General features: G+C 38.0%; 1 long non-coding RNA gene across 1 annotated transcript; it reads left to right on the top strand.

Annotated features, from left to right (window-relative positions):
- The first annotated feature begins 4,453 nt into the window (after positions 1-4,453).
- Positions 4,454-10,817, top strand: LOC149136529 (uncharacterized). The gene is made up of 2 exons (XR_016241032.1): positions 4,454-6,598; positions 8,230-10,817. It is a non-coding gene; the product is annotated as an uncharacterized LOC149136529 (long non-coding RNA).
- Positions 10,818-11,019: the final 202 nt, after the last annotated feature.

Here is an 11,019-nt window from a genome sequence, read left to right on the forward strand (position 1 = left end):
ATATACACAGGCACACGCACGCTCGTCAAACACTTATACATGCACAATCGCTGCGCTTCCTAAAATAATCTAACTGTTATTCAAAGAAAGAAAGAAGTGTAAAAGATGCAAAAGACAGTATATAGAAGAGATTGGTTGTTGATACAAGAAAAGTTCAGAAATGTTCAAAGGCAAGTCAAATTGAACCAATTTTTCTCACAAATTAATGAAAGAAAATGACTCATCATTTCAGAATACTTTGATGTAGCAAAAGACTTTCCTTCGTGACATATAAGCTGGCTTTTCTTCAAGCAACTATTGATCAAGAGACAAGAACACAATGTTATAAATATTATTCTTGTCAAAAGATCAATAAAATAACATACATAACATTTATTTGTACTCTAAGGACAACGACAACTGGAAACAACATTGAATTAATTTGCATTTTCTTTTTCTTACATTTCATAGTCTTCGATGGCATGGTTCTCACCCGCATCGGATCAATGTTTACTTTCAAATATTACCCTTTCCAATGAAATGTGAGTCACAGCTGACTTAATACCCGGGAAACTAGTCAAAAGTCTATCATTCAAAGAAGTTGTACTGCATTGCATCAATAACAAGACAAAATTTCATTGGCTAGACGTAGGTATGGCAGTAGAATTGTTAAGAAGATCGAATCACATCATTTACAACTGGGGTTCTGCTAAAAATAGCTTTCGGTCGAGTAGAGGGTGCCGTATGAGCAGAATTTACTAGGCGGAAACTGATTTTCTGCGCAATATCTGTCGCTCAAATAGATAGATAGATAGATAGATAGATAGGTAGATAGATTGATAGATAGATAAACAGACAGACGGACAGACAGACAGGCAGACAGACAGGTAGCCGTTGCCAATTTTCGTTCATGTTGCAACCACATACCGATCCAGACACCCTAGCAAGTAGCTGTGATCAGCTCCCATTCTGTCGTTGAAGTCGCTAAGTATCACCAGCTGTTCTCCATTTGGGATTGCCTGTATTTTCCTAGAGAGTTGATCGTAGAAATTATCTTTGACATCTTGTGAGGAATAGAGGGTTGGAGCATAAGCACTGATAAGGTTGACAGGCCTATCAGAAGTGTTCAGTCGAAGTCAGAGCATCCACTCTGAACCGTCACTGTTGAGTTCTACCAGATTCAGCAGAGAATTCTTCATAGCAAAGCCGACACCATGTTCTCTGACTTCATCTATGCCTTTCCCTTGCCAGAAATTGGTATAGTCTCTTTCACGAAGGGTTCCCGAATCTGGGAGCCTCGTTTCCTGGAGTGCTGCAATGTTCACTCGGAGTCGTAGCAGCTCGTTATTGATCAGATGTCTTGTGTGTGTCACTGATCGTTTGGAGGTCTTCTGACAGACCAGTTGTCATGGTCCTTATGTTCGAGCATCCGAACTTTCAAAGAGGTGAAATTGTTTGTGCTCGTATGGCAGGCGCTAGCGTAACAAAAACAACCGAAATGTTTGGTGTATCAAAAAGTACTGTCGCGAAAGTAATGACAGCCTATGAGAAAGAGGGAAAAACCTCCTCGTCAAAACAAAACTCCGAAAAAAAACCAAACTTTCAGATAGGGACTATCGGACTCTTACGTAAATTGTTAGAAAGGATCACAAAAGTACAGCTCCCAAAATTACAGCAGAGCTTAATGACCACCTCGAGAACCCAGTTTCCAAAAAACAGTTCGCCGGGACCTGCACAAAGCCGAATTTCACGGAAGGGCTGCAATCAGAAAACTACTACTTTCAAAAACAAACGTTGCAAAGCGCATAGAGTGGAGTGAAAACTTACAGAATTGGTCCCCAGAGCAGTGGAGGAATGTTATTTTCTGAAACGAGTCATCCTTTACTTTCTTTCCGACCATCGGCCGAGTATACGTGTGGAGACAGCCAAAAGAGACATTTTACCCAGACTGCCTTCCTCCAACTGTTGAAAATAGAGGAGGATCTGTGATGATATGGTGGGGAGCTATATCTTGAAAATCCGCTAGCCCAATGATTTCCCTTCGTGGCAGAATTAATAGTCAAGACTATTTAAGCATTTTATCCGATCAAATTCATCCTATGGTTGCGGAACTGTTTCCTGGGGGAAAGACAATCTTTCAGGATGATAATACATCAATTCACACAGGGAGTGTTGTATATATGCAAACAGCATCATATATAGACATATAATGAAAGCACGACTGTGTTCTAGTTTTTTTCTTTTTACCAATGTTTCATTTTAGCCCAAATCATTTATTCCTTTAACTGTAGTCGTTTGGAACATTATAGTGTCTAAATCTCTTGTCAACGTTTCTAGACATTCCAAGTAAAATAGAGGCTTATATCTTTACAAATCACGTCTATTATAAAGAAGCAACAGTTTGTTTTAATATAAAAGTATGAATCTGCAGAAACGCTAATGATGGATCTAGGAATATTACTATTCCAAACATACTGCAAAGAACATATACGGAAATATGAAAAACAAAATTGATAAAAAGAGAAACGAGAATTTAACCGTATTTTTAACACAAATATATAAAGTGTATGGAAATGCGTGTGCGTAAGTGTGTGCGTGCGGTGTGTGTGTGTGTGTGTGTGTGTGTGTGTGTGTGTGTGTGTGTGTGCGCGTGCGCGTGTCTGTGTGTTGTGTGTGTGTGTGCGTGTGTGTGTGTGTGCCTCTGTGTGGTGTGTGTCTGTGTGTTGTGTGTGTGTGTTGTGTGTGTGTGTGCGTGTGTGTGTGTGTCTCTGTGTGGTGTGTGTGTGTGTGTTGTGTGTTGTGTGTGTGTGTGTGTGTGTGTGTGTGTGTGCTTACCTTCCCAGGATACAGAGATAAAGAGAGTGAAAGAGAGGGTGAGAGAGGAGGGATAATGTCACAAAATAAGTGAATTACTTCCATAACTGGCGTATAAAATTTTCCCTATAGATAGATAGATAGATAGAGACAGAGAGAAAGAAAGAGAGAGAGAGAGAGAGAGAGAGATAAATGTACATATATATATATATATATATATATATATATATATATATATATATATAATATACTTGAAAATATGTATGCATGTATGTATGTATATATATATGTGTGTGTGTATGTATATATATATATATATATATATGTCTGTATGTATATATATATATGTGTGTGTGTGTGTAGATATATATCTTTGAAAATATGTATGTATGCATATATATATGTGTGTGTGTGTGTGTGTGTATGTATGTGTGTGTGTCTGTGTCTGTGTCTGTATATATGTAATATGTGTATATATATATGTATACATATACATAAATTATTGCTGTAAAGTAAATTTATAATATTTTTATATATCATGCGTCGTTGTTAAAGCTTCCTATTTTTATTGTGAAAATACCTGCAAGTAGTTTTGTTTAGAATCGCGCTTTATTTTTTTCATCTATTTCTGTTATAATTTCTGTTGATTCATTTCATTAATTTTCTGCTTCATAGTTATACACGAGTTAAATTCGTTTTTAGGATCATATTTTTCCCGGTAGCTTCAAGAAACTAGATAATTTGTTTATGTATTAACCATATGGGGATTTTTAGTTTTTATTTATCTATCTGTTGTATTTTTTCTGTATTTCTTTTATTGCCGCGTCTGTTACTTCAGCGTTACATTGCCAACGGTAAATTGAATATCCAAGATATCGGGACAACATAATATAAATAAGAAGCGAGACTGTTTTGCGTGTGGAAAAGAGAGATAAAGAAATAGAGGGAAGAAGAGAGGGGGAAGAAGGTATGAATTGTATTCCAATATCTATGTTTTACTATTTATTTAATCCATTTACATGACTAAAGTATACACACATACGCATAAATATTTCTGTGTATATGTATGTATGTAAATGTGTGTGTATATATATGTGTGTGTGTATACGCACATTCACACGCGCACAAACACACACTCTCACATATAATGTATATACGGTCATTGCACCCTCTTCACAAATGATTGCCAATCTACTTGTATCTCCCCGTTGCCAATTGCATTTCTAACTTTACGTCCGTCACCTCTTAGATGACTATTCATTCAATCTTCCTGCAGATCTGCGTGATTTGAAGCTTAGGTGACCGACGAAAACTGTAATTTACTGTGTGCTTCCAACCGGTTAGGTCAGCACATGTCGTCACTCTTTCATCAAAGTGTATGAGTGTGCCTATATATGTGTGTGTGTGTGTGTGTGTGTGTGTGTGTGTGTGTGTGTGTGTGTGTGCGTGTGTGTGTGTGTGTGTGTAGAAGGTAGAAAAGTAATACACGAGTTGATATGCATAAGGAAAATAAGACAAGGTAGAAAATGCTAAACTAATCTTATCATGAAGTACATTTTAGTACCGGTTTCCGTCTTTTAGACTTTTTCAACTAAGAGTAAAATAAGAAAACGAGCTCTGTCTCAAGCTTTAAGGTGTCATCCAGGAAGTCGACATTTATTAACTTGGTGCAAAGCGTCATTATTGTAACGTATTTACTCGTCGTCAATTATTATGGTATCGCCACTATTTATGACGATACTTGTTTACATTATAACTTTGTTGTAACGATAACATATATAACGAAGCGGGGTAACAACTTAACAAGCCAACAAACTATCCACGAACTATACATGAACTAACAAACGACATTTCTACAAACTGCCAAAACGACACCTTACGAATTCCTGCGATTAACGCCTACTCTCTCTCTATCTATCTATCTATTTATTTATCTATCTCTCTATTTATCTATCTATCTATCTATTTATCTCTCATACACACACACTCACACACATACACTCACTCATACCGCTACTATTTATAGTCGTTTGGTGAAGTCTATTCTCACAGGGGGTGTCGTGACTCACGCCACAACATCTCCCCATTTGAGATTTCGATTTTCACTGGAATTTCCTTCCTTTCTTCTGTATGTCTGATTTTTAATTGATTTAGATGTCGTTTATGCTCCCATCGCTGGCCTTTTTTATTAAATACATCATATTTCCAATTCTTTTAATCGCTACACCATCCTGCCATCTCTCTTTAGTGTTCTTGTATTTTTTGCATTATTTTTATAAGTTTTTCCTTTTGGTAACAATTTGTTGAAGATCGATTTAATCTTTCGGGCCAACATTAGCGCTGCAAGCGACTTGCCTGAACTGGTATTCGGATTGGGCGTTATTCTATACACCCTTAAGAATTTAGTGAGCGCTTCATTTCCTAACTCGTTCCTTGCTTTTAGTAGCGCCCGCTTGAAACTATCTACGAATCGTTCTGCTTGTTCATTTGACTTCGGCTGGAGGTAATCATGTACTTGATTGCATGCATTTTGCAGAATTTTTTGAACTCGTATCCTGTAAATTGTCTTCCAATGTCCGATACTATGGTGTCCGGAACCATATCGAGCAAAACATTCGTGCAGGAACTTTATTGTTGCCTTCGAGGTAGGTTCACTGCACCTACATACTTCCGGCCACTTGGTAAAGCTATTGTTGTGGTGGACGCCCTCAGGTGAGAAGTGGGCTGGTCCACTACTAATAAACAGTGGACAGATTCAGTAAGTAGTGTCAGTCAGCGAGGTACGCTGTTCGGGCCAGTCATACAGACGACGAAATACATCGTCATAATGCGGGACATATCAGTGGTGACGAGAATTCGAAGCTCACACAGTGGAAAAATGTTAAAAACCCCGAGATGGGAGTTAAACTTCACACAGTGAAAAGTAATATACACACAGAGAAATATATATAAAAAAGATTCTGAAAAAAAGTCTGATAAAATTGGAACTGAACTACACGCAGTGAAAAATAATATACACACAATGAAAAATATAAAAGATATTTTGAAGAAAACATGTCTGATAAAACTGAACAGTGAAAAATAATATATGTCCGTTCGAATGACTTAAGTCAGGTCGTTATATGTAGTAGCGCTGCCAGTAAATAATGTAGACTGGTACTACCTGCGGAATTTTGAAGGAAAAAATATGGTTGTGTGTGAAACAGAAATATAATTCTTAAAAAGTCTAAATAAGAAGAGAAAAATAATTCAAGTTAGAAGAAAAAGAAATGAAATATATATATATATATAATATTGTGTTGAGAAAAGGAGAAAACCTCGAAGGGGGGGGGGGGGTTGTGGCAAACGCCCCCAGATGAGAAGTGGGCTGGTCCACTACTAATAAATAGTAGACAGACTCAGTAAGTAGTGTCAGTCAGCGAGATACGCTGTTCAGGCCAGTCACGCATCCGACAAAATACGTCGTCTTACTTAATGCGAGATATATCAGCTATCAACTTGCCATTCACTGGTCCTGCGAAGTCTATATGTACTCTGGACCATGGACTATTTGTCTCAGACCACGACTTGTATTTCACCTATGATGCTTTGGCTGCTACATAATTTTACCAACCTCTGCATGATTTTACCAAATTTTCAATGTCCCGGTCCATTGTCGACCAATACACGTAACTCCTCATCAAAGCTTTCGCTCTTGACATCCTCGGGTGTCACTATGAAATTCATGTAATATCCGTTTCTATAGTACAGTTGGTACTTTCACTTTTTGTGTGTACATTAATACATCATTGCAGAGTGAAAAATGGTTTGTATTTGTGTTTATCTTTTGTTTATTTTTCAAAGTTTCCTTCATTTTTATGATGTATTTTTCCTCCTCTGATTTACCTTTTATATCTTGTACAGTCACTGGCAACTCCTGAATGACATTACACATAACGTTTAATTTCCTTTTCTTTTTGTAACTCGGCTATTACCGTATCTTCCAGCGGTTCCGCATTCTTTGGAATTAGCCCAGATAAACAATCCGTATGGCCAATTTTCTGAGAAGGAATGTGCTCCATCTTAAAGTTGTAATTTAACAACATCGTGCCTCAGCATTGTAATCTGTTTGCTGTATGGGTAGGAATTCCTTTCTCCGATCCGAAAATTCATAGTAATGGTCGGTGGTCCGTCTGAAGCCGAAAACTTCTACCGTGTAGAAATCTGTGAAATTTCTTCATGGCAAAAATAACCGTTAGAGCTTCTTCCTGTATCTGACTATTTTCTTTCTGCTGCATTCAGAGCACGTGAGGCATGGACCACAGCCTTCATATAACCGTCTTTATATTTGTGCAACAAAACTGCTCCTACGCCGTATTCAGAAGCGTCAGAAGCTACAAGAATCTCCGCAGCAGGCTTAAAATGAGGCAGCGACAAATCCGAAATTAATATTCTTTTTCAATATCCTGAAACGCCTTTTGACAGTTATTTGACCAATTCCATTTGGTGTCTTTCTTTAACAAATTATTTAGTGGAGCTCTCAGTTAATACATGTTTGGTATGTAATTTTGATAATAGGTCGCTAGGCCATGGAAAGCTTGTAATGTCACTATGTTAGTTGCGGGAGGCATAATTTTAATTGCATCTAACCCCGACGGGTCAGGTCATTTGTTTTTATCTATAATTTGTCCTAAATATTTACTATTAGGCAAAAAGAATTCACATTTCTCCTCACTGAGTGTGAAACCGTAATCTCTTATTTTTTAAAAAACACACTTCACATTTTCGATATGCTGATCACGCGATTCACTTTTAATTAATACATCATCGAGGTATGGAATTGCAAACTGACAGTCCGCCAACATTGCATCCATAGCCTGTTGAAATATTGCAGGTGATACCTTCAGACCAAATAGCAATTTATTATATTTGTATAGTCCTCACTGTATAGTTCACTGTTAGAAGCTTCAAGCATTCCTCGTCTACTTTAATTTATAGATACGCATTAGACAGATCCAGTTTCGAAAATATTTTACCACCCATTTAATTTTGCAAAATTATCCTCCGCAGTAGACAGTGGATAGTGACGCATTTTTAGACAGTCATTCAAACCAGTAGAAAAATTGGCACACACCCTGATTTTGTTATTTTTTTAATACACACAGTTGGTGCAACCCACTTAGAATAATCTACTTTTTTAAATAATTCCCAATTTCTCTAGTTTGTCTAATTCTTCCTCTACCTGCTTTAGCGTAGCAAATGGTACCTTTCAATTAGGTTTGAATGCAAGTACAATGTTTTCCTTTATTTGAAAACAAGCCTCAGTCGTCTTAGAACAGAGACCTAATTGATCCCACAGCACTTCAGGAAACAAGTTATTAAACTTTTTTTCTTTAATTCGACTGCTGAGTTATTTTTACTGATCAGCTATCTATTTTTTTTTTTTTTTTTTTACAGAGCAGACTTATGGAGAGGTCTCATAAGTCAAACAACTCCAACCAGTCCGTACCGAACAGATTGTTTGCGTTTTTTACCACGAAAACTTTTACTCTAAAAGGTTTTTCCCCGAAATATGATATCCCTCCACAATTCGCCTACGAAGTGTAGTTTTTCACTTGTCACACTACGTGCGATTTTAGATGTTTTTCTTAACGTAGGTTTCCCAATTCTTATCCAAGTGTCAGTATTAATAATCGAAATGTCGCTACCAGTATCTACTTGTAATTTAATATTCACTTCGTTTACTTTTACATGTATAATTTTCCTCTTTGAACTTTAGAATTTATGTTCGATCTTCCTAAATTTGCTCTGAAATGTGAACTCTTGTGTCCTACTTTTTGAAACTAACATTTTTGTGTTTTGAAAAGACAGTCCTTCTTGAAATGTAGGGCTCCACATCCGTAGCATGGGTTTGGTCTTAAATTTTTTTTTTTTTTTTTTTTTTTTGGTTTGTTTATACCTTCCCGGTCGGTACGCTTATACTTGAGAGAACTCCTCTTCAATTTTCTTTACGTCCTGACGTAAGTTTACCATTCTTTGACACTCCACTGCAACTGTCTGCAGGGTAAACTTTCGTCCGCTTGTTCAAGGTTTGTGAGAATTCTTGACGAGGAGGAGGACGACGAGGAGGAGGACGACGAGGAGGAGGAGGAGGAGGTTACTCTCGATGTCATCTTCATCCTTATTGTTCCTCCTTCCTTCTCTTCTTTCTTTTCCCTCATCCTACTCACCCCCCTTTTTTCCTTCATTCCTTCCTTCCTCCTCGTCCTCGTCCTCGTCCTCCTCCTCGTCCTCTTCCTCGTCCTCCTCCTTGTCCTCCTCTTTGTCCTCCTCCTCCTCGTCCTCCTCCTCTTCGCCCTCCTCTTCGTCCTCCTCGTCCTCCTCTTCGTCCTCCTCCTCTTCGTCCTCCTTTTCGTCCTCCTCCTCTTCGTCCTCCTCCACTTCGTCCTCCTCGTCCTCGTCCTTCTCGTCCTCGTCGTCCTCCACTTCGTCCTCCTCCTCTTCGTCCACCTCCACTTCGTCCTCCTTCTCCTCCTCGTCCTTCTCCTCCTCGTCCTCGTCCACCTCCTCGTCCTCGTCCTCCTCGTCCTCCGCCTCCTCCTCCTCCGCCTCGTCCTTCTCGTCCTCCTCCTCGTCCTCCTCGTCCTCCTCCTCGTCCTCCTCCTCCTCGAAGAGGAGGACGAAGAGGAGGAGGAGGACGAGGCGGAGGAGGACGAGGAGGAGGACGAGGTGGAGGAGGAGGAGGAGGAGGACGAGGAAGGAATGAAGGAAAAAAGGGGGATGAGTAGGATGAGGGAAAAGAAAGAAGAGAAGGAAGGAGGAACAATAAGGATGAAGATGACATCGAGAGTAAAAATGACGAAAGAGAATTTCTTTTCTTCCGAAGAATTTTAATGCTTAAAACTTTTATGGTTTGAGGAATCATAGACTTTTCACATGAAAAGTATTAGTTGATTTGACAGAAAGTTTTTAAGATATTTTAAATGTCAAAGACGTTGTGTAGCCTAAAGCATCATCTAAGTGAAAGCATCAATATAAGAGAGTGGTTTAAGTGAAAAGATTACGGTCAATTTTACATATGTAATTCTAATAGTAAACGGAAACAGTATCTTTTTAAATTTTATTTATAAATCACTAAAACTCTGCGGGTGCCTATCTAAGTTATAAATGCTTATCTAAACTATTCTGCATTGTGTTGTTTCATGTTTATAGATTTAAAAGAGTATTAAGGGATATGAAATAATTTGGCAGTTTGCAACCAGTTACAATAATTCCATCAAGGTTATTTGGGTGTTTCTCTTTTTTTTTTTCTGTTTAGCCGTTGTTGTTATTATTGTTGATTCATTCATTCTAAAGTATTGTTGAAACGTTGGAGATAAATATGGCTTATGTACTGGTATTCCTGCTGGATAACATCTATGAGTATTTCCTCTCTGCTAGTGTGAAGGAATTTTTTTATTTATTTCGTACAGCAGAATCCTATTCTTTTTTCCATACTGACGGATTTCTATGTGAATTTTCTTTATGCGTACATGTGTGTATGTGTGTATGAGAGAGATGGTGGTGTGTGTGAGAGAGTGTAGTGTATGTATGTATGTGTATGAGTGTGTGTGTGTGTGTGAATAAATACAAATATAACTCATAAGGGTGACTCACCCATAGAGGGTAAGTCACCTTATGAAGCTACCCTCTAGTTTGGATCAGAGCATTCCTACGACTCAGGTCACCTTTTGTTTCAGGTTCTTACCAATTTCGCAATAACTGAGTACAAAACAAGACCTGTCTGAATAGAGCAGTGCTTTCATTGGAACACCTGTCGTCATTATGACATTTCCCTTCCCCAAAACTGATATGAACATCACCCGAAACCAGTCACATTGGGTAATAAAGTTACTATTTTGTGAGAATTTACCATCCATACTGACAGACAGATAAATGCCTACAGACTTCATATTATTATCAAGAATCATCGACAAAATGCCTTGTATCCAGTAGATATGACAGTACTAGCTGATCGAAATAGCTCAGTCAAAAGATTCTAAAAGTTAGCTAAATACAAGACCCTAGAAATAGAAATCAGCAGAATGTGAGATCTAAAAATATTTACTCTACCGGTAGTAGTAGGAGCACTAGGTATAATTAAAAGAGGCTTTTCAATTTTCATTGATAAAATACCTGAAAAATCAAATATACACGATGTCCAAAACATTGCACTAACCTCAGCAGCTCATCTCTCGAAAATATTCC

The sequence above is a fragment of the Octopus bimaculoides genome, chromosome 3 (genome assembly GCF_046866305.1).
Source record: "Octopus bimaculoides isolate indiv1 chromosome 3, ASM4686630v1, whole genome shotgun sequence".
Taxonomy (NCBI): Eukaryota; Metazoa; Mollusca; class Cephalopoda; order Octopoda; family Octopodidae; genus Octopus; species Octopus bimaculoides.